Raw genomic sequence first — 6,000 nt, forward strand, 5'->3', positions numbered from 1 at the left:
CCGCTTCCTCCGCCTTCAACCATCGTAGGAATTTCCGTTCCATATCCCTGGCGGTCTCGGCGTAAGTCTTTCCCGACGCTCTTGTACACTCTCTGAACCGCTTCCGGTACATCTCCGGAGTCAGCCGGAATGAGTGGAGAACCGCATTCTTAATCGCGTCATAACTAGTACACTCCTCTAGGTCCAGCATGTTATAGGCTTCCCGGGCCTCTCCAGTCAACCTGCCCTGGACCAGAGCAGCCCAATCATCTTCCGGCCACTCCTTCAGAGTCGCTATCCGTTCAAAGTGTTCGAAGAACGCCTCAGCTTCTTGTGGTTCGAACGTAGGTAAGTCACGTTCCCTTACCTTGAGGTCATCCCGCCGTGCAGGTAGTGAGGGCAGACCACGTTCAACGCGACGCAATTCGACTTCTTTCTTTGCCTTTATCTCCTCCAGTCGCAGTCGTCTCTCCCCTTCTTCTCGCTGCAGCCGAGCTTCTCGCTCCTCTCGCTGCAGCTGCAGCCGTGCTTCTCGCTCCTCTCGCTGCAGCTGGGCTTCCAGTTGCATCTTCATTATTTCCAGTTGCAGGCTCCTCTTACTACAGCTGGACCTTCCACTGCTCCCATGTTCACTGTGAATTCTCTCCACACTGGTAGGCGCTTGGGGTGGCCCTAGTCGGGACGGTTCACCTTGCGACGGCTCTCCTCGGGACGGCTCCTCTTGAGATGGCTCCTCTCCCGTCGCTTCCTCTCGAGCTGTGAGCTGTGCCATGATCTCTATCCTTCGCTCCGCTACCTTAGTCGTCCTCAACCTGATCCCAAAGTGGTTTGCCACTTGTTGGAGCTGGGCCTTGGTACACTCCTCCAAAATTCTCTCGTCCCTTGTGTCAATAAATTTCTTTACTTTGTCTTCCTCCATCTCTATATCAACAAGCATACACGACAGCACAGACAAGTTAGTAGGCACTAATTTCACCGTTTCAGTCCCTTAGCTGGTTGAGTAACAGTACCACCAAATTCACTGGCCACACTGTATTAGTACCCTGGCAACACTTGTCTTGAAATTTGGTCCACACTGTAGCTTGATCCGCGCTTCCTGGCGAAGTTCCCAGTTCTTGGCTACTGGGGTTCGAATCCTGGCAAGGTCGCCAGTTCTCTTGTCACGTGGGGGTGGGCGGTCCGGGGCTCTGCTAACACTCGTCTGCTAGGGGCTCAAAAGGCCCAAATACTCAGCCCCTCCGACTCCCTGGATTCACCGGAGTCTCCTTGGTCACACAAGATAGGACCAACAATGCCCACCTCCGCAGGTCTTTGCTTCCACCACAAAGGGGTGCCACTGATTCACCCTGGAAGCCCTTCAGTCAACCACGGGGAAACTGCTGTTAACAGTTCCGGCCTAGACCCGTGGGGGAGTGAAGGAAGACTCAGGCTTACCTAGAACCATAACCTCCCTGAGTCTTGCCCGCCAGACAAAAAAAAAGGTTGCAGGAACTCCTTTCCCGCCTGTCTTCTCTATCTTCCTCTTAGCAAGGTCGCCAGCTGGGTTATTATATCTGCACCCCAGCAATGCAGTTCAGTGGGTGTATCATATATCGTTTGTAGCCAGAAATGTATGCTCATAGAGAAATATCACAAATGGAGGCACACTCAAACACAGTAATAAAATGTGTGGATTTACTGACGCAAATTACATGAACACACACACACAATCACAAGTAATACATGAATATGGAATATGGATAATAAGTCTGGAGATCGTCAGCCTCTTCTTCCACGACCTCCAACTCTCCTTCAACTGGGCAGGGAGACGGGAGTCTCACACTCTCACAGGAGGGCCTCTTCACCACGTCGGCACCTCTTCTTCACTGTCCTGCCATCCATACACACTGTCCTCTCTGACAGTCCTGGACACAAGCTGCATTGCAGCCTATTCTACCATTAAAGCAATAAAGTCTTGCTGCCACATACACAAGTAAATATTGTGGCCTAACTAGCCTACTCATACAAGGGGTAATGGGAGGGAAAAATGATCTACCTTACACTCCTGGCTCACGACGCCTGTCCCTCGATGGTGTGATGGTCCCACGCTTCCTTGGGTCGATCCTCGACGATCCAGGGCGTTCCACAGGTCCTCAGGTGTCGTGAAGCCTTCGCGTCGTCGCCGTTCCAATCCCTGAGGTTCAGCTGCCCCAATCCTGGTTCATCGATGGGCGCTGAGCTAATCACTATTTTTCCCCACACTCGCCTCTCCCACAGGGCGTCGCTCCTTGTCCTAGGCACTGTGTCGTCCTTCCAAGATTCTCAGTGGATGTGACCCCAGTCACAGCTAGCTTGCTCGCCCACTTTCCAGACCTCAACGTCCAGCCAGCGGCGCCGCCCAGCGTCGTCGCCGACTATTTTCCAAGTTTGGGCACTTCTCTGCTCACTGAACTTGGTTCCTCTTTGGCTTCCCAGAAGCGCAGGGTCTCCAATAACTGGGATGACTGCGACAGCCAGCTCAATCCACTGAACAAGGCTTGCAGAGCCTCCAATCCCTGAGAGCAGACCGAGGCGCGTCCTGTCGCTTCCACGGTCAGTACAACTCTGACGTTGGCGCCGCCCGGGGCACTCGGTGACGTCATGGCGGGCCCTGATTTGTCGCCCGCGACCTACGTCGGCCAATCCGCGATCGGCATAGTGTCCCTTCCACAAGGTCACATCTGCCGTAGGGGATACTGTTTCATTTATAACAGGGCGCCAATTTTCCTTTATTTACAACTTATAATATAACCTCCTTCCATAAAATGGCAGCCAGTCTGGTCGCCACATATATCATTAGACTCCCTGAACCTCAGAGAATCAGTAGGGAGAGCTGATATGACTCTTTAAGCCGGCAAACGAAAGAAATAGGAGAGGGCACCGTAACACTAGTGAAGCCGAAAATTTCTTCGATCACTTTGAGAGAGTTGCTGCTATGAAGAGGTGGCCGAGGGCGGAGTTGGTCCAAGGGAGGCTCACAGGTGAAGCTCGCCAAGCCTTCACTATGCTCGACTTCCAAGAATGCACTAACTACGATGCGGTAAAACGAGCTGTGCTCCGTTCCTTTAAGCTCACGCCAGAGTGTTACCGGAAGAGGTTTAGAGAATGTACCCGGTTGCCAGGCAAGTCGTATGCGGAGACGGCGAGGGACATGGAAAGAAAGTTCCTTAAGTGGATGGACTCTGAGGAAGCGAGGTCGGTCGAAGAGGTCAAGGAGCTAGTGGTTATGGAAAAGTTTATGTCCGTGCTCTCTCCTGAGATCAGGATGAGGATAAAGGAGGCGGACATAAAGAACCTAAGGGCCGCAGCCGACCAAGCCGACATGTTAGAGGAAGTACTACGCCCAAGCCGAGAGGGACAGCATCGATCACCCGCGTACTCCGGAGGCAGTAGGAATTATAGGAGGACGAATGGATGGAGGACAGGAGCGAGTTCTCCAAGGTCCCACCGCTCGAGATGGGACGACAGAGGAACAAAAGGTGCTGTAGAGCCGATAGAGGAGAGCCAAGATGAGAGCCCGGACGTTGTTACTGCAACGAAGGAAACGACAAGTGAGGCGAGAAGGACACAGGGTGTGACGGTCTCTGGAGGCAGTGCTAAGGCGAGCGGTGGCGGATGGGCTCCGCCAAGGGGCCGCTGCTACAACTGCGGAATACCCGGACACGTCGCGCGGGAATGCAGACGCCCTAAGCAGCGGGGACACGTTGCTTTAGTGATGTTCGAGGACCAGAGGGCCGAGGGAGTGCGGGATGAACCCGTGCTGAATGGGGAGAAGAAAGTTCACCCATTCATGTGTCAAGGAACCGTAAGGATGGGGGTCGCAGACCCCATCCCCGTGAAGATGCTAAGGGATACCGGGGCTGACTTTACCCTGGTAAGTGAAACCCTGTTCCCCGAGGGTTACAAGAGTACCAGTGTGGGGGTGGCAAGTGTGACCACTGTGGGAGGCCCAGTGAGGATGCCCCTACACCAGGTAACTTTAAATTCCGATTATGGCTGCCAGACCCTAGTGGTGGGAGTCTGTACATCAATGCCCAAGATGGAGGCACAGGTCATCTTGGGGAATGACGCATGTGGAGGATACGTCCTCCCGCATCTCATGAAAGGCGAAGAGTGCCCAGAACAATACAAGGAGACAGGCGGGGAGTTGAACGCCTGTGGGGACGAGAAGGGAATCGCACCGGTGGCGATCCCAGTTTGTACTGTGGCACCGAGACAACGCGAAGAACCAGGAGGTTGTGGATCTGATGGGGCTGAGGAGTCGACTGACAGCCTGGGAACAGATCACCTCTGCGTAGGACCCAGAGAACGAGTGGAGGGCGAAAGTAGCCCGAATGGTGAGTTGCAGGTGACCCTCACCAGTTCTCCAGGGGTAAACCGCGCTCGTCTCGGAGAGTTACAGCAGGAGGAGTGCCCCGAATTGGTTAGTGAGGCCGAAGGAGGACGTGTGGGTCCTGAGAAGGCTTACTTTCCATTTATCTATATTATATATGCCATGCTATTCATGATGAAGGAACGATGGACACCAGGAGCGACCGTGGGAACGGCGAATAAATATGTCCAGAAGTTCAAAGAACGTCTCACTAGAGCGAAGGAACTGGCTAGGAAACTCCTGAAGAAGGCGCAACGTAAGATGTCGGAGTGGTACGACAGGAGAGCTGCGCAGAGGAATTTTCAGGTCGGATACCAAGTAATGGTTGTGCTGCCAGGTAAAGGTAGGGTGACCAAGTCGCGGTTCAAGGGACCGAACCAAGTGCTGCGACGGTTGGGTCCAGTGTCGTACGAGATTGGGAAGCCGGATGGACCCCGAAAGAAACAGGCGTGTCACGCAGACCGCCTGAGACCTTTCTTCAATGTGGAAGGAAGAGCCGCCAAGCAGGACAGAACGAGTACCCGAAAACCCCAGCGGAAGACGGTTCTGTGTGTACGGGGGGACCGAGAACTCCCGGAGGAGGAAGTAAAGTGGTCCAGGGCGGACGGCACCAATCTCACCAGCACTGAGAGTCTGACAAGGATCGAGGTCAAGCACATCAAGGGAAAGGACGACGTAGTAGCGGATGCCCTATCCCGCATGCACTAACCAGACATGACTCTTATTTTAAGGGAAGGGGTATGTGACGGTGTTCCCCCCCCCTTATAATTCTCCCACGCCTGCAGTAAGAGTCATGTCTACTTTTCCCAAGCGTTCTCTACGTTGCAGGCTACAATTTGATATATGGGAGAGAGTGGAGTGTTCTCGGAGAGCTGAGAAATTTGTGAAATAGTAATATTTTGGCCTGTGGTTTAGGCCCTTTAGGGAGCCAAGATGGCGCTTGCCTCCCTGATTTCCCGCTAAAACCGTGTGACGTCAGTGGCACCGGATTGGTCACCGACAGCAATGTGGCACCGGGAGCCAATGAAAACTTCCCGTAGCGAAAGTGACGTCACGAAGGAAGGGGGTCCAGGCCGCGCGCCACTCTGGCGCCATCAGTCAGACACGACACGTCATAGAGGTCGGACGTGCGACGGTTGGTCCTGTCAGTTGGACAGTTGTTTCCCGCTCCGATGGATTTACGCGTCACCGGAAGTCCGCCAGTACTCTGAGAAGTCTTCCCTAGTTCATGTGTTGAACCAGAAGAGGGAATTGACGGTTATTTGAGCAACAAGTGCTCCAGTCAGGTACTGTGCCAGAAGCAGTGAAGCCGTGCAGTGACGTATGTGACGGCTGTGGCAATTCACCAGTTCGTGACAGCGTAGTGGCAGACAGAGCCACTGGGTAGCTGAGGAAGAGAGGACTATTTGGGGAAACCGGACGACTGTAGCTGAGACGTAGGCGACAGCCGTTGCTGGGAGAAGACGACGGCCAGGAGACCGACTCCAACCTTCAAGAAGTCAAGAAGGAGGACGGACCTGCAGTGAGGAGGCACGGAGACGACGCGCTAAACGGTGGGACGACGAGAGGCTCTGGTAGGACACGACGACGTGTAGTGTGGGGGCGTTCCCGACACGAGGACCAGGAGCTAC

Source organism: Procambarus clarkii, chromosome 50, assembly GCF_040958095.1.
Source record: "Procambarus clarkii isolate CNS0578487 chromosome 50, FALCON_Pclarkii_2.0, whole genome shotgun sequence".
NCBI classification, from domain to species: domain Eukaryota; kingdom Metazoa; phylum Arthropoda; class Malacostraca; order Decapoda; family Cambaridae; genus Procambarus; species Procambarus clarkii.